This window comes from Desmodus rotundus, chromosome 8 (genome assembly GCF_022682495.2).
Source record: "Desmodus rotundus isolate HL8 chromosome 8, HLdesRot8A.1, whole genome shotgun sequence".
Classification (NCBI taxonomy): domain Eukaryota; kingdom Metazoa; phylum Chordata; class Mammalia; order Chiroptera; family Phyllostomidae; genus Desmodus; species Desmodus rotundus.
In genome coordinates this window covers 62,451,800-62,470,861 of record NC_071394.1, presented here as the reverse complement: position 1 = coordinate 62,470,861, position 19,062 = coordinate 62,451,800, and positions in this window count along the sequence as shown.

The following is a 19,062-nucleotide window of genomic DNA, read 5'->3' as shown; positions in this document are numbered from 1 at the left end:
GTTCCTAAATTCACTTTACACGCCAAACTTATTTCTTAGTTCTCATCCTGTTCTTACTCATTCAAGGATGAGTCCTGCCTTTGATCTTTTCCTTTGTAATCTCAGTTTATCTCATCCTCTTAGAACTGTTCTCTTGCCCTTTTCTCTGGTGTCTGTCAGCAGATCACATCAGTCTAAAACACATCTGTGGTGGAGAGTGCTGAAAAAATGGAACCCTCGTACATTGTTTGTAGCAATGTAAAATGGTGCTGCTGCTTTGGAAATTGTTTTAAATAGACTTACCACACGACTCAGAAATTTCACTTCTGTGTATATACACAGGAAAAGTGAAAACACATGCACACACAAAGGCTTATAAACAAATGTTCATAACAGCATAATTCACAGTAGCCCAAAAGTAGAACCAACCTGAATGTCTATCAACCAGTAAATGGGTAAATAAAATGTGGTATATCTATAAAATGTGATATTATTCAGCCATACAAATGTATAAATTATTGATACATGCTACAACATGGATAAACCTCAAAAACTTTATGCTAAGTAAAAGAAGCCAGATGTAAAACACCACATGTTATATATTATTCCATTTATATGAAATTTCAAGAAAAAGCAAATCTAGACAGACTGAAAGTACATTAGTGTTCCACAGGGCAAGGGGTAGAAATAGGGAGTGACTGCAAATGGGCATAAGATTTCTCTTGGGAGATGATAAAAATATTCTAAAATCAGATTGTGTGATAGTTGTACAACTTTGTAAATTGATTAAAATCTATTAAATTATATATTGTTTTAATGTCCATTAATTAATACATGTATTAATTATTCACTTTAATTAATATTTCATTTTATGTGAATTTTATTATTTTTTAATTATAGAACATTAAAGATGTTTTTAAAAGGGAAAAATATGACAAATCTGTGGATTAACAAGCACATAGAAGGCAGAGAATTTGAGTTATAGAAAACAATAAATTTACTTAATAAAAATAAATACTAAAAAAGTTTATGCTCAAGACATTTTACTAGGCACTTATTGTGCTAGAAAAAAATTGTACTCATTGGATTTATCTCAATTCCTTCTCCCTTTGGAAGATAATGAGTTCCAAGATCATTTTCAAGATTTATAGCATACAGAGATGTTAATCTTCCCAACTACTTAGGAAGTAACTACCCACCAAAGAAAGTTAGTATTTTATCTGACACTTTTACACTTTAAAAGCTATAAAAGGTCAAAAAGAGTTGCCACAGGCAAAATATTTTAAACTAAATCACATGAAGATAGAATGTTCTTAAAAGCAGAAGAAATGGAGTGTGAAGAGCAGACTGACCGTACACACTGTGGAGCATGTCTTTGTTTTTGTATTTCAGCACCTAAAAGATGGTACCGTCCCTTGTTAGATGAGGTCAGTTGTGTCTCAAATGCTAAAACAATCTACAAAGTCATTCCAAACTTGTTAAGATGGTGAATTATTAATTTGAGATATAACATTTAGGCAGTAAGACATTAAAATTAATCTTCAACCCATCCTTTAATAAATCAGGAGAGGTAAATGAAACAAAATAATGAATTTAAAAAAGTATTGGAAATCATGCACAAATAAACAACACAGATACATGCAATGAAAACAGAACTAGCAGAAATAACACTTGAAATTCCTTCTTTCAAATAGTAAAACCATCCTTGTTAACCAAAGACGTGCCTCAGAACCCAAGACACAATCTTGAAAATGAATTGGAATCCCTAAAGAGTAAAAAACAACAAGATCTACTGATGTTACTTAAACTTCAATTAAAGCCACAATCATCAAAACTATGAATTAAATGGTCTCTCCTAGTTTGGGTGAAAGAAAGCAACTAAATCTCACTAGGATTCTAAATATCACAGGCAGCCAAATGGAAAGGAAAATCACTCACATAAAAAGTCTGCCCAGAGAAATCAGAGCACCCGCTACAATGAGAGCAAGTGTACTCACACTGCTGTAGTGTGCCGAATGTTCTTTTCCAATTATAAAATTCTGTGTTTTCTGTGGAAAGGGAAAATCAAATATTTAATGACATTAAAAATATATCAGTTTTATTAATCAGGCATTAATAACAATAAACTATTCTGTATGCTAATGCAAAGTGAGGGTCTCAAAGGAAATGCATTTTTAATTCATCTCGATCATTTTTTTCTTTTCCCTACATAGATTCAATTGTATTTCACAAGAATTAAATAATGTATTTCTTCTGTGTTTATTTTCCTAAAGTATTCCATCTACAGCAGATGCAAGAGCAAGCTAACAATTAGTGTTTTCATAAAAGAAACATTTTCTCCAAGATATAATGAGGAATGACAATGCAAATGAGGAAACCAAGGGATACAGAATTAAAAGTGAACAGAAATCAGTGACTAGTCACTGGGATACTGGCAAAAATAAAGTCAAAGCTCACTTCCTCTTGTATTTACACCTGCATATATCACAGATCTCCCATGTGACCTCCCATCCGACCCCCCAACAAACTCACCTGGACATCAGATCACTGTTCATGTTCCTTCACTCAATTATCTGTCATTATCATAGAAACCACGGTCTTCATTACATATTGCTACTAAACCCTCTATGTTCAAATTGTTTTCTGCATTACAATTTGGATCTTTCTAGGACACCTCTTTGCTTCTCTACATCTATTTATTCAAACAACTTTCCACTAACCCACCAAAAGTCGTCTGCTATTTTTTTTTTTTTTTTGTAGCTGCTGACAGGCTTTTCTATGTTACCAAGACAGGTTGAATTTCTACATACATCAGGGAACTTACAGACTTTTTAAAATGTTATCCACTAGTCTAAATTGTCTCATTTTTTCTTAATTTCTTCCTTATTATTAGACATGCCAGTCATCTTAATGTAAGCAAATAGTAGTGCCTCTTCTCACATGCTTCTTTCAAATATCTTTTATCTTGTTCAGTATTTTACATTATTTTAATTCTTAATATAGTATGATGGCAATTGTACAAACTAACCAATGTTAATGGTGCTTTGTGAAAAAAATAGAAAATGATTTTTATATTTGTAATAGTTACTTTAAAGTTATTTTCAGTTTAGAAAATTCAGGTTTAGAAGATGGCAGCCAAGTAGGTGGGAGCTGAGCCCACTTGCTCTTGCACCCAACTCGGACACTTAGCTGCCCTTCTGAAAAACAAAGTGACCAGTCAACAGAATCTTAGCTGATATGAAGTTTGGAAGCCAAAGATTACAAAGGACATTTCAAAACAGGCTGTATGGAGGTTTTATAGGTGGACAGGAAAGTCCCCAGGCATGGTAGCAGCAGCTGAGGCTGCTGCACACCAGTATCTGTGGAGAGCCCAGTCAGAGATAGCAGTCTAGCTGTCCATCACCTCCCAGGGCTGGGTATCCCCAGACCTGGCAGCGAGTGACTGGGATACACAAAGTCAATGGGGAGAAGCAGGCTACACACACCCTAGTAGCGACTGTGAATGCTGACCAGGAGAGTACCTGCACCTGGACCTGGGGGAAAGAGGACCATGACTGGTCATGACTGAGGTAGACTTCTGACTAATTGGAAAGGCAGAGTGTGTGGAAAACCAAGCACTGTAGTGGGAGCACCCAGAGAGACTTTAAAAAGGGAAGCTGAGGCATGCTAAGCAGGGACCCCCACATGCTGCTGCCCTGCCAACAAGGCAGGAGGATTATGGGCGTGGTTTACTCCCACTCAGTACACCTGGGCGGACTGAACAAAGTGGTTAAAAAGGAGGTAGTTTCTCGACCCCCCTTCTGGTACAGCAGTGCAGAGTGGAGAGTGTGGGCTTTGGTGTGCCACTAGGGCAGTAGGCTGGGTGGGAACTGTGCACCTGAGATTAGTTGAGGCCAGACTGAGTCCCCTTCCTTGGCAGAACCTCCAGGAAAGGAAGATTGAGCCCATCTACTGCAGGAGTGGGAAAGATCTGCAAAACTGGCTGGGCAGGCTTAACAACTTGCAGCGGGCATTTCCAAAAGAGTAAAACAACAAGATGAATGCCTAAAAGGACCCATTTTGAACTCCTCACAGGAAGACAAAGTAAGTACACTGGGTCCTAAGGCTCTATTGAACTGAGGCCATCAGGACAGGAAGCTCAGAATGTGTGTAGCAAGGGGTATTCAGGGTGCCACCCAGCCTTGGCTCACACACAGAGCTTCAGTCTACACCAAACAGGAGAGAGCTGACACTCTTACAGAAATTGACCCCCCGCCCCATGAAATGGACAGCTATTTAATCAGAAACTATACATTATTGGAAATACACTTGGACAGGTTAAGATGGGAGGTATAGGGTCAAGGAGAACACACCCACAATTTTCTCAGAAGACTGAACTGTGCCTCCCAAGGGAGATGCATAGGCTTCACCCTCTCAATTGCAATAGAAGCTACCTCTAGAGCCAGGGGAAGGAGATATTGGTGGTGTTGCCAAATGTTGAATGATCCACCCCAGGGCCTTGAGCTGATTTACAAAAAAAACACAGAGTTGATCCAGAAAGATGTCAGAAGGTGAAAACTAACAGCTGAGATGAATTTCACCTCACTCATACTGAGAACTTGTTTTGTTTTTTATTTTGTATTGTTTTTGCTTTCCTATACCATTTTAATATTTCTTCTCTCACTTCAATCATATTCCAAATAACTCACTACCTTTGATCTTTTATTTTTTATTCTTTTCATTCAGATTATATATTTTTTCATATTACTGTTATTTCAAATCCCACATGGCACCCTTCCCTGGACTTACTTCATTTAGCCACCTTCCTGACCATTCTCATAGTTGTTGTAGACTTTGTTTTCTCCCACAGTACCCCACGTTCCTATTCTTTATTCTTACTATTTCTCCTCCGTCTATGCTCACAAAAGCATTCTTCTTTCCTTAAATCAGCTCACATTGTTTTTCCCCTCGTATAGTAGTCTTATTTCCTTTCCACCTCTATAAAGTGTGACTAGCTGGGAGAGGATATCATGGTTATTGCTATTCTCCAATGGAACTCATATTTGTTCATTACTTACTTATACTTTTAATCTCATAAGATACTCTCCCTCTATCTTACTCTATTTTGCCTTCCCCCTGCCCCTGATCTGTTGAGTTAGGGATTTTATTTTATTTTTTTCTTTTTTAATATATTTATTGATTATGCTATCACAGTTGTCCCATTTCCCCCCCTTCACTCTACTCCATCCTGCCCACCCCCTCCCTCCCACATTCCCCCCTTATAGTTCATGTCCATGGGTCATACTTATAAGTTCTTTGACTTCCACATTTCCTATACTATTCTTACCCTCCCCCTGTCTAGTTTCTACCTACCATTTATGCTACTTATTCTCTGTAACTTCCCCCCTCTCTCCCCCTCCCACTCCCCTGTTGATAACCCTCCATGTGATCTCCATTTCTGTGGTTCTGTTCCTGTTCTAGTTGTTTGCCTAGTTTGCTTTTGTTTTTGTCTTAACTGTGGTTGTTAATAACTGTGAGTTTGCTGTCATTTTTACTGTTCATATTTTTTATCTTCTTTTTCTTACATAAGTCCCTTTAACATTTCATATAATAAGGGCTTGGTGATGATGAATTCCTTTAACTTGACCTTATCTGGAAAGCACTTTATCTGCCCTTCCATTCTGAATGATAGCTTTGCTGGATTCAGTAATCTTGGATGTAGGTCCTCGCCTTTCATGACTTGGAATATTTCTTTCCAGCCCCTTCTTGCCTGTAAAGTCTCTTTTGAGAAATCAGCTGACTGTCTTATGGGAAGTCCTTTGTAGGTAACTGTGTCCTTATCCCTTGCTGCTTCTAAGATTCTCTCCTTCTGTTTAAACTTAGGTAATGTAATTATGATGTGCCTTGGTGTGTTCCTCCTTGGGTCCAGCTTCTTTGGGACTCTCTGAGCTTCCTGGACTTCCTGGAAGTCTATTTCCTTTGCCAGACTGGGGAAGTTCTCCTTCATTATTTGTTCAAATAAGTTTTCAATTTTTTGTTCTTCCTCATCTCCTTCTGGCACCCCTATAATTCGGATGTTGGAACGTTTCAAGATGTCCTGGAGGTTCCTAAGCCTCTCCTCATTTTTCCAAATTCTTGTTTCTTCATTCTTTTCTGGTTGGATGTTTCTTTCTTCTTTCTGGTCCACACCATTGATTTGAGTCCCAGTTTCCTTCGCATCACTATTGGTTCCCTGTATATTTTCCTTTGTTTCTCTTAGCATAGCCTTCACTTTTTCATCTAATTTGTGACCAAAGTCAACCAATTCTGTGAGCATCCTAATTACCAGTGTTTTGAACTGTGCATCTGATAGGTTGGCTATCTGTTCACTGCTTAGTTGTATTATTTCTGGAGCTTTGATCTGTTCTTTAATTTGGGCCATTTTTTTTTGTCTTTGTGCACCTATTACATAAAGGGGCAGAGCCTTAAGTGTTCACCAGGGTGGGGTAACACTGGTCACTGTGCTGTGAAGGTATATATGGGGGAGGGGCCGAGAAGGGGCAATGGCGCTTACTCTACCCAATTTCAGTCACTCCCTTAGCTACCCACAATCAAATTGGAACCCTCTGGTGCCGATTCCCGTGTGCGTGGGCTTGTGCACGCTCTAGGCCCCTGTGGGTCTCTCCAACAAACTCTCCTGTGAGGCTTGTAGTGTCTCCTGCTGCCGCCTCAACCCCCATGGGTGTTTTCAATCAGGGGGTTGAGGCTTTATTTCCCCACGCTGGAGCCCTGTGTTGCTAGGTCTGCTTTGCTCCCCTTCGCTCCCCTGCCATTCCTCCAGGTTTATCTATGCACGAATGTGGGGCTGCGGAGTCTGCTAGCAGTGGCACTGTGTGCCCCATTCGTTCCACAATCTGCTACCTCTATGGTTCTGGCCACATTGCCATGAGTCCTGTCCACCCCAGCTGCCTGTCTGTGCCCCTCCTACCAGTCTGGATGAACGTTTCTTCTTTATCTCCTTGGTCGTTGGTCTTCTGTGCAGTTCGATTTTCTGTCAGTTCTGGTTGTTTTTTGTTTTTAAATTGTTGTTGTCCTTTTGGTTGTGAGAGGAGGGGCAGTATATCTACCTACACCTCCATCTTGGCTGGAAGAGCTATTTTATTTTTTCTTTTTCCCCTTTCTTAGCCTGGGTTCTACTCCTTACTCTTATTAGTTTTCCTCCCCCATTCTCTCAAAACCAATTTTCTTTACTGTTGACAACTCATATTCATTTTTCTCTTTTGCACAATATTCTTATTCCCTTTCCACGTTTATTAATTTTCACTAAGCTGCCATTGCTATTGCCCTGCTGTGTTTTTTCTTTCTTTCTTTTTTTTTTTGCAATTTGTTCTTGTTGGTTCAATATCTTTTTAATTATACTTCAAACTTCATAGTATACTCTTCTCTTTTCTTACTCCATTGTTGCCATCTCCCTCCCATGTTTTACATACAATTTAAATTTTATTCTCTCACTTTATTTGCCTCATTTCTATTCCCTATTCTTATTTATTCTCCCTCTTTCCACTCAAAATCATTTTATCTTTTAGTTATTTCATATTCTCTGTTTTTTATATTACAATATTCTCAATCACTCACCATCTTTATTAATCTTTGCTCAATGATTGGTGATATTGCTGATGTGGTAGATTTTTTTTCTGTAATGTGTTTGGATTTCCTACGATGTTGGTTTGTTAACCAGTACCTGTAAAACAGCATATACAACATAGCAGGAATAGTGACTACCGGTAAACCAGCTGGACGGGAGAGCCCACGAATGAATCAACAACCAACAAGCAAACCCAAGTACAATAAGAGAGCCCACACAAATGGGAGAAAGGGCAACCCTAAGGCATACATATGAGGAGATCAAAGAGACTGCACCACTGATTCACACAGAACTGCTACCCCAGAAGTTCACCCCATGAAGACAGGTAGACAAAGCAGAGGATCCTGTGATGCAGAAACAGAGTCACCTAAAAGGGGGAGACAAAGAAAGAGCCCCAAGTTGGGGGCTCTTGGAATGGAGGAATATCCAGAAAAAAAGAGCTAAATGAAATTGAGGCAAGTAATCTATTTTAAATAGATTTTAAATTTTAAAAAATGGTTATAAGGATGCTCAAGGAACTCCATGACAGTTACAAGGAAATGAGGGAGAACTACAACAGCATGAAAAAGAAGATAGAAACTATAAACAACAACCAGGAAAAATGAAAAACACAGTATCTGAAATTTTAAAAAATGTACTAGAAGGAATTCCAAGCAGGCTATAGGAAACACAGGACTGAATCAGCAAGCTGTAAGACAAGGTAGAAAGAAATATCCAAACAGAACAAAAAAATGAAAAAAAGACTAAAAAAAGTATAAGAATACTTTAAGGGAACTTCAAGGCAACATAAAACATAACAAATTTGCATCATAAGAATATCAGAAGGAGAAGAACAGAAGCAAGAGAAAGAAAAGCTGTTTAAAAAAATAATAACAGAAAACTTGCCTAAGTTGGTAAGGGGAAAAGTGATGCAAGTTTAGAAAACACAGAAGGTCCCAAACAAAGTGAACCCAAAGAGGTCTACTCCAAGACACATCATAATTAAAATGCCAGATGTTAAAGACAAAGAGAGAATGTTAAATGTAGCAAGGGAGGAACAGATAGTAACATAAAAGGGAGCTCTGACAAGACTAGCAGTTGATTTCTCAATAGAAACACTGCAAGCTAGAAGGGAATGGCAAGAAATACTCCAAGTAATGAAAAACAAAGGCCTGCACTAAGACTACTCTGCCCAACAATGCTCTCATTTAAAATGGCAGGTGAAATAGGGAAATTCCCAGACAAAAGAAGGCTGAAAGAATACAGCTCCACAAAACCAGCATTCTAACACAGGCTAAAGAGATTGCTATAAGAACATGAAGAAAAAGAGTGAGAGAGAGAAGAACACAACTACAAAGGGAAAAATGGCAATGAATAAGTATTTATCAATAATAACCATAACTGTAAATGGATTATAGGCTTCAATAAAAAGACATAGGGTAGATGAATGGATAAGAAAACATGACCCACATATATGCTATCTACAACAGACCCACCTCAGAACAAAAGGCCTACACAGACTGAAGGTGAAGGATTGGAAAAAATAATCCAACCAAATCAACAGGACAAAAATAGCCTGGGTAGCAATACTTATATCAGACAAAATCTATTTCAAAACAAAGTCCATAAAAAGAGGCAGATGAGGTCATTTCAAAATACTTAAGAGTAAAATCCTTCAAGAAGATATGAACATTGTAAACCTATACTCACCCAATCTAGGAGCACTCAAATATATAAGAAAAATCTTGGAGGGCTTCAAGTAAGATATAGAGAGAAAGATACTTGTAGTAGAGGATTTTAACAACTCTCTGTCAATGATGGACAGATTGTCAAAAAAAATAAACAAGGATATTCTGTCACTTAACAACACTTTAGATCAAATGGACTTAACTAATAAAACCAGAAACTTTCACACCAAAGAAGCAAAATATGCATTCTTTTCAAATTCACATGAAACATTTTCAATGATACATTACATGATAGAACACAAACCAAGCCTCGACATAGTCAAGGAAATTGAAATGATTTCAAGAGTTTTCTTGGATTACAATGCCTTGAAACTAGAAACAAACCTCAAGGAAAAAAAATAAAAAAAAATCAAATCCATAGAGGCTGAATAGCATGTTATTAAACAATGAATGGGTAAACAATGAAATCAAGGAAGAAATCAAAAAGTTTCTGGAAACAAATGAAGATAAACAGACAACAGTCTAGAACATATGGTACACAAGGAAGGCAGTCCTGAGAGGGAAGTTCATAGTGATACAGGCCTACCTAAAAAAGATAGAAGCATTTCTAATAAACAACCTAACCCTACATGTATAAGAACTACAGGAAAAACAGAAGACAAATCCCAGAGCAAATAGAATAAAGGAAATAATCAAGATCAGAGCAGAATTAAATGACATAGAGACTAAAAGAACAATTCAAAAGACCAATAAATCTAGGAGCAAGTACTTTGAAAAGATAAACAAAATCAACAAGCCTTTAACCAGACTCACCCAGAAAAAAAGAGAGCAGACCCTAACAATTAAAATCAGAAATGAAAGAGTAGAAATTACAACCGATATCACAGAAATACAAAGGGTAGTAAGACATTACTATGAACAACTACATACCAAGAAAATTGATAACCTGGATGAAATGGACAAATTCCTACAGACAGATAATCCTCAAAAAATGAATCAACAGGAAAGAAGTCTGAATAAATCCCTAAAAGCTAGGGAAATTGAACTATTAATCAAAAAACTCCCAGCACACAAAGGCCTTGGACTGGACAGCTTCACAGAAGAAATATATCAAACATACAGGGAAGAGCTAACCCTGATCCTTCGCAAACTATTCCAACAAATCCAACAAGAAGGGACTCTCTCAAACTGTTTTTATGAGACCAGCATTATCCTAATTCCAAAACCAGATGAAGACACACCAAAGAAAGAGACCTATAGTCCAATATCATTGATGAACTTAGATGCTAAAATCCTCAACACAATATTGGCAAATTAGATCCAGCAATACATTAAAAAGATTATACACCAATATCAAGTGGGATCCATCCCAAGGATGCAAGGATGGTACAATGTTCACAAGTCAATAAATATAATATATCACATAAACAATGTGAAAGACAAAAATGAGATGATCATATCAATAGATGCAGAAAAAACATTTGATAAAGTACAGCACCCATTTATGGTAAAAAAAAAAATTCAGCAAAGTGGGAGTAAAGGGAGCCTATCTCAACAAAATAAAGGCCATATATGAGAAACCTACAGCCAACATCATACTCAACTGGGAAAAACTAAAACTTTTCACCTAAGATCAGGAGCAAGACAAGTGTGTCTGCTTTCACCACTTCTATTCAATATAGTATAGGACATTCTAGCCATAGCAATCAGACAGGGAAAAGAAATAAATGGCATCCAAATTGGAAAGGATAAGTAAAACTGTCCTTGTTTGCAGATGACAAGATAGTGTTCAAAACTGCATAAACTCTACCACAAAAACTATTTCACCTAAGAAGTGAATTTGACAAAACAGAGGCATACAAAGTCAATATTCAGAAATTGAAAGATTTTTGTACATTAACAAGTTAATATAGGAAAGAGAAATTAGGCAAAATATCCCATTTACTATAGCAAAAAGGAAAATAAAATACCAAGTAATAAACTTCACCAAAGAGGTAAAAGGCCTGTACTTGGAGAACTACAGAACACTGAAGAATGAAGTTAAGGAAGACACAAATAAATAGAAGCATAAACTGTGTCAATGCAGAGGAAGAATTAACTAACATCATTAAAATGTCCATTCTACCCAAAACAATCTATAGAGTCAATGTAAAATCTATCAAAATACCAATGACATTTCAGACATAGAACAAATATTTCAAAAATTCACATGGCTCCATAAATGACCCTAAATATTGTTAGCAATTTTGAGGAAGAACAAAGAGGGATCACAATATCTGATACTAAACTCTTCCAAGTCCACTGTACCAAAACAGCATGGCACTGGCATATGAATGGACACATAGATCAATGGAACAGAATAGAGAGCCCAGATATAAACCCTTGTCTCTATGGTCAATTAATATTTGACAAAGAGGGCAGAAGCATAAAATGAGTTAAACATAATCTCTTCAATAAATGGTGTTGGGAGATCTGGACAAGTAAGTATGCAAAAAAAAAAAAAAAAAAAAAAAAACAAAACCCAAAGAAATTAGACCACTAACTTACACCATATGGAAAAATAAACTTAAAATGGATAAAAGACTTAAATATAAGCTGCAACACCATAAAAGTCCTAGAGAAGAATATAGGCAGGGAAATTTCATATATCCCACTCAGCAATACTTTCACTGATACGTCCCCTATTGCAAAGCATATAAAGGTAAGAATAAACAAATGGGACTACATAAAAATAAGAAAGCTTCTGAATGGCTAAGAAATCACCAGCAAAATGAAAAGGGAACCAACTGTATGGGAAAACATATATGCCAATGGGACCTTGGACAAGGGTTTGGTTTCCAAAATGCATAAAGAACTCACACGACTTCACTCCAGGAAGACAATTCAATTAAAAAAATGGGCAAAGGACCCAAACAGACACTTCTCTAAGGAAGACATATAGAAGAACCAGAAACATATGATAGGATGCTGAGCATCACTAGCCATCAGAGAGATGCAAATTAAATCCACTATGAGATGCCACTTTGCACCAGCCAGAGTGGCCATTATTAACAAATCAAGAAACACAAGTGCTGGCGATTCTGTGGAGAAAAGGGAACTTTAGTACACTGTTGGTGGGAATGCAGAATGGTGCAACCATTGTGGAAAATAGTATGGAAACTCCTCAAAAAACTAAAAATGGAACTTCCTTTCAACCCAGTGATTCCACTGCTGGAAATATACCCTAACAATCTTAAAACACCAAATCAAAAGAACCTATGTACCCCAATGTTCATAGCAGCACAATTTACAGTAGGCAAGTGATGGAAACAGCCTAAGTGCCTATTAGTAAATCAGTGGATCAGAAACCTGTGGTACAGCTACAGGATGGAATACTACACAATAGAAAGAAAGAAGAAACTTCTATCCTTCATGTCAGCATGGATGGAACTAGAGAGTGTTATGCTAAGTGAAATAAACCAGGCAGTGAAAGACAAACATCATATAATTTCACCTATAAATGGAAGCTACTCAATGAAACAAACAAGTGAGCAAAATAAAACCAGAGACATGGAAATAAATAACAAACTGACAGTGACCAGAGTGGAGGAGGGAGAGGAATAATGGTGCAAAGAAGGGGAAGGCGCAAGTCAAGGAACATGTTTAGAGGACCCAGGGGTATGGCAACAGGGTGGGGATTGACTCTGGGAGATGTGTGATGGCAGGGGGGTGGGGCGGAAAGGAAGAGCAATTGGAAAAATGTGGGACAATTGTAATTAAACAACAATAAAAAATAAAGAAAAGAGAAAAAGAAAAAATCATACTTTTGAGAGTTCAACATAATACAAATCTGTACAATTTTCAAAACTGATCTCTTAACAGCTTCTTTATTTTTCTTTATCAGCTTCATAATTGTTCTTAGTTATAATTGAATTTATTCTAACATATATTATAACTCTCTAAAAATTTGTGTGAGAATATTAATTTACTCCTAAACTAGACAGAAAATGCTTGTTTAGTGGATATTTAATAAAAATATGATAGCAATAAAAATATCATACAATTGCATCATTTATAGACATTTGACATCACTTTTTCATTTGCTGACATTTTTATGGGAGAATTTTGCAACAAATGTATGATAAACAGATTAGTAGCTGGGATCTATCTTTATACCACATTTCCCCATAATTAAAATATGCTGTGTAAACCAGGTGTTCATTAGTGCAATTGGCATATTTAGTTTCTATTTTTTGGGGGTGTGTGTCTTATTTCCCATCCTTGATTTCTCTTCTAAAAGAATACCATAAGTACAGTTTATCTGTATAATCCTCTTCATTGCAACATTTCATAACAATACCTTATTTTGAATTAATTTGTTAGTTAATGAAAGTCTATTTTACAAAAGTTTTAAAGTCACTGTATGACTAACATGCATATTAAAATTCATAGCAGGTAACGTAATTTTATCTAAATATTAATGCATTGTCTCCTATAGTACATAGATCATGTATAACTAGGCAACTTATCTTTTCATTGTTGTTCAATTACAATTGTCCCAATTCTTCCCTGTTGCTCTCCCCTGTCCCATCTACCCCTCCTCACTGTAAATCCCCACCCTGTTGTCCATGTTCATGGGTCATTTATACTTATTTTTTAACTAGGCCCTTCCCCTTCTTTTCTCCTTATCCACCTCCCATCTCCCGTCTGGTCCCTGTCAGTCTGTTACTTGTTTACAAACCTCTAGTTCTATTTTGCTCATTTATTTGTTTTGTTCATTAGGTTCTACTTATAGGTGAGATCATAGGGATTTATCCTTCACCACCTGGCTTATTTCACTTAGCATAATAACTCTCCAGTTCCATCCATAGTGTAGAGAAGAGTAAGAGTTCCTTCTTTCTTTCTGCTGCATAGTATTCCATTGTGTAAAGGTACCACAAGTTTTTGATCCACTCATTTCCTGATGGGCACTTAGGCCGTTTCCACCACCACTTGGCTATTGTAAATAATGCTGCTATGAATATCCAGATGCATAGGTTATTTTGATTTAGTGTTGCTGGATTCTCAAGATATAATCCCAGCAGTGGAATCGCTGGGTCAAAAGGTAATTCCATTTTTAGTTTTTTGAGGAAATTCCATTCATACTGTTTTCCACAGTGGCCGTGCCATTCTGCATTCCCATCAAAAGTGTACTAGGGTTCCCTTTCCTACCCATCCTCACCAGTACTTGTTGTTTGTTGATTTGTTAATGTTGGCCATTCTGATGGATGTGAAGTGGTATCTCACTGTGGTTTTAATTTGCATCTCTCTGATGATGGCTAGTGATGTTGAGCATCATTTCATATACCTATGGGCCCTCTGTATGTCAGCCAATTAATTTTTATCCAAGTTTTTATCCTCTCTGCTCTCTTGTTTTTGTTTACAGTATTAATTTGCTTTGTACATACTTTATTCAAACACAGTTCAAAGGTAAATGTAAATGTAGCTTTGTTGATTTTTTCTAAAAGATGGAACACCTCCCACCAACCCAGCAAATGTTCTACAGGGCAATAAACCATGATTTTTTCTATGTTTGTGAAATAATCTCTTTCTAAGTGCATTAAAGAGTCTTGCACACTCTGAGTCTTCCACACTCTTTCTCCTACACTGTAGAGAAAATATTTGTTGTTTTGAATGGTGCCTAAATTCAAGTTCTTCCAGGATGCTTGCCAACTCATGTTCTCTTTTCTCAACACACATTGCATATTGGGTACTATATATCCACAAAGCTTATACATTTTAAAAATTTTCAGCATTAATCTAAGAAGAAATGAAAGCACACTCATCACTATGACTCTTTAATTGAAACTTTATGGTATTTATATAAGTTCTACTTACAAAATGTCTACACTGTGTTACCCCATAGTTGGGATGATGACCTGTATTTGATCAATGTTTTCTCGCCTTCCCCTGAGAAAGTTAATTGGATCACAGATTCCAATTCAACACAGGTAATTTGAATTGTTAAAATGTCTTTAACAAACTATTTTGATAGGTGTTTTTCCTTCTTTTTTTAAAGTATGAATTTCAAGGAAACTTAGACTTTTAAATTACTTTAATTGGATTTTTATCTACCTAAATTTCATTTAGCCAGTGTGCATTTATTAAATATTCATTATATTCCAAATCCTGGTCTTAGGGCTGAGATAAAATACAAAAATTAATAACTCAGAGATGTAGCCATTAAGTTGTCACTAATCTGTAATGACATATTTGCAATTTATTTTGATAAGGGCTATAATATTCTTTTTTAAAAGACTTTATTTTATTTTTATTTTTAAAAGATTTCATTTATTTATTTTTAGAGAGAGGGGAAGGGAGGGAGAAAGAAAGAGAGAGAAACTTCAGTGTGCGGGTGCCTCTCGTACGCCCCCCTACTGGGGAACTGGTTGGCAACCCAGGCATGTGCCATGACTGGGAATTGAACCAGCAACCCTTTGATTTGCAGTCTAGTGCTCAATCCACTGAGCCACACCAGCCAGGGCAGATTTCTTATTTTTAGAAAGAGGGGAAGGGAAGGAGAAAGAGAGGGAGAGAAATATTGATGTGTGAGTGATACACCAATTGGTTGCCTCCTACCTGCCCCCAACCGAGGACCTAGCCTGAGACCCAGGCATGTGCCTGGACTGGGAATCAAACTGGCAACCCTTTCGTTCACATGCCAGCAGTAGATCCACTAAGCCACATCAGCCAAACAGGGCTATAATATTCTTAAAGTTGTATGAAAACTAAGGAGAGAGAGCATTTAACTCCATATTTGGGAAGGCATCAAAGAAGAAGTGACATTTGAACTAGGTCCTCAGCTGGAGGTGGAATTCTGTTGTGGTAAAGGATAATTTGGGTGATAGGGAGAGTGTGATTAGAATATAGTGTGAAAGTGCAGTCTATGGCCATACTACCCTGAATGCGCCTGACCTCTTCTGATCTCGGAAGCTAAGCAAGGTCGGACCTGGTTAGTACCTGGATGGGAGAATATAGTGTGAAAGTGTAATGTTAGGATAGAGAGCTCAGGTATTAATGGACATTGTATTAATTACAGTGGTTTTGTCTGCAAGACACAAACACCATTTATTATCTCAATAAATAAAAGATCTACGACAGGGTGTTCCAGGGTTGGTTTAATGACTCAGTGGTGTAATCAACGACCCAGAATCTTGTTCTAGGTGCTACTGCTGTCTTGCATACATGGATGTCTCTGTTCATGGTTTTGAGATGTGAACTCTACCTTCAAGCACCAGATTCTTGTGCCATAGCTAGGCATCAGAAATAAAGTGTGCAGTGACAAAAAGAAGGGCTTTGGCTTTCTCTTTCTGTGTGTCTCATGTTTTATCCAAGGGATACATTTTGCTATATAGTTGGGAAGACTGACTAGTGAGCTGAAAGTTCGGGGTTTCATCATTTGATCAGATCTTTACACAATATACAATGTTCACTTTCAGCCTTTTCAAGACTTTTATAGAAATGCTATGGAAATTGATGAATATGAACACCTTGAGCCTCTTATCTAAACACAAAATATTGTTGTACTAATTCTCTTACCTAATAGCACAAAGAAATAGCACATGTAAAAATGAATTAAAATTTAAAAGAAGTATAATTATTTGCAAAGATGAATGTTTTAACACCTTTTAGTCTTTCAAGTATTTAGAATGATTTGGACAATAATCATTCAGATGAGAAGAAAGATGGATGTCAAATAGTAGGTTCCTGATTTTAAGAGGTGAACTAGATAAATATTTGCCTCTTTTAAAATTTTCTCAAAAGGTTTGTAATCTAAATACATTAAGTGATAGATTTAGGCACTACTAAATCCGATTGTTTAAATGATGTTTTTTGGACTGAAGATGGCAGCCAAATAGGTGGAAGCTGAGTGCACTTGCTCCTGCCCCCAACCCAGATTTTCAGCTGAACTTCTGACAACCAACCTGAACAATCAATGGAATCTTAGCTGATATGAAGTTCTGAAGCAAAGGAGTACAGAAGGTGCTTCATACCATCCAGTAACAGGGTTTTATAAGTGGAAGGGGAAATACCCTGTGCATGGCTCCTGTCTCAGCTGAGAGACAAGATGGAAATTGCTAATCATTAGAGAAATTCAAATTAAAACCTCAATGAGATATCATCTTATACCTGTCAGAATGGCTACTATCAACAAGTCAACAAACAAGTGTTGGCAAGTTTGCAGAAAAAAAGAGAACCCTAGTGTACTGTTGGTGGGAATGGAACCACTGGTGTAGCCACTGTGGAAAACAATAATGGTGTATCCTTCAAAAATTAAAAATGGGCCCTGGCTGGTGTATCTTAGTGGATTGAGTGTGGGTTGTGAACCAAAGGGTCGCTGGTTCGATTCCCCATCAGGGCACATGCCTGGGTTGTGGGCCAGGTCCCCAGTGGGGGCCATGTGAGAGGCAACCACACATTAATGTTTTTCTCCCTCTCTTTCTCCCTCCCTTCCCCTCTCTCTAAGATAAATAAATAACATCTTTTAAAAAATGGAACGCTTTTTCACCCAGTGATTCCACTTTTGGGACTATTCCCCAAGAACATCAAAATACCAATATAAAAAGATATGTGCATCCCTATTTTTATAGCAGCATTATTTACAATAGCTAAACAGCCTATTTTAGGAAACAGCCTAAGTGCCCATTAGTTGATGAGTGGATAAAAAATCTGGGGTACATTTACACAGTGGAATACTATGCAACAGTAAAAAAGAAACTTTTCCATTTTACAACAGTATGGATGGACCTGGAGAAAATTATGCTAAGTGAACTAAGCCAGTCATTGAAAGAAAGATCCCACATGATCTCACTCATATGTGGAATCTACTGAACACAACCAATGAATGAAATAGTAACAAAAGTTTGGATACATAAAACAGACTGACAGCTGCCAAAAAGGAGGGGTGGGACGGGATGAAGGATGGTGAAGGGATTAACCAAAGATAATTTATGCACAACCTTTGGGCACTGACGACAATATGGAGATTGGCTTGGGGATAGGAGAGGATGGGGCCGAGTGAAGGTGAGGAAAGTGAATAAAATTTTAAAATAAATAAATTAATAAATAAATGATATTTTTAATCAAGTTTTCTCTCCCCATTTCTAGCTCTACCTTTTAATTAATTTTATTCTATTTTTGGTGGAGATGGTGGTTGACTTTATTCTCAAGCAAATTCTTAAATGTGATTGTTGGCAACTTGAATTTACGTCAGCCTCACAGCAGCTACTGGAATGTGAAGCAATATAACACTTTCAGGTTAAAATTCAGTTGTTTGGGTAGTTTGTAGGAGGCAGGAAATAGGATGACTATAATGGAAGATGGTGATCCAAAGGTAGACTTAAAGTCACATCATGAATAATCTTCAGTGCAAATTACAGATTACATTAATTTATTTAATAGGGGAAAAAGAGAAATACAAATATTTAGACATGAGGGAATGAAATAACTCTGTTGGTTATTTTAAAGCTAATTGATGTCTGTGATATGTATTTCAATGTTATCAATCTCTTCTTCTTTTCAAAGCCAAAATATTATTTTCTTTATGTTTATTTGACAGTTTTTGTCTAAATACCTTATATATTTTTATTTTTTAATTTACTGATATTAAACAATTATTACTTTAACAAGAGTGCATTTATTTACATATTATTTATCTAAACAGAATGCAACTTCTCAAAAGTAATGGCCACATTTTATGTTCCCATATATCTAACTTTTTGCCCAGCATAGTGACTTCCTATGGCCTCATGTTAAAATAAATTTATAGGTTAAGTTTAAATTGATTATGGAATT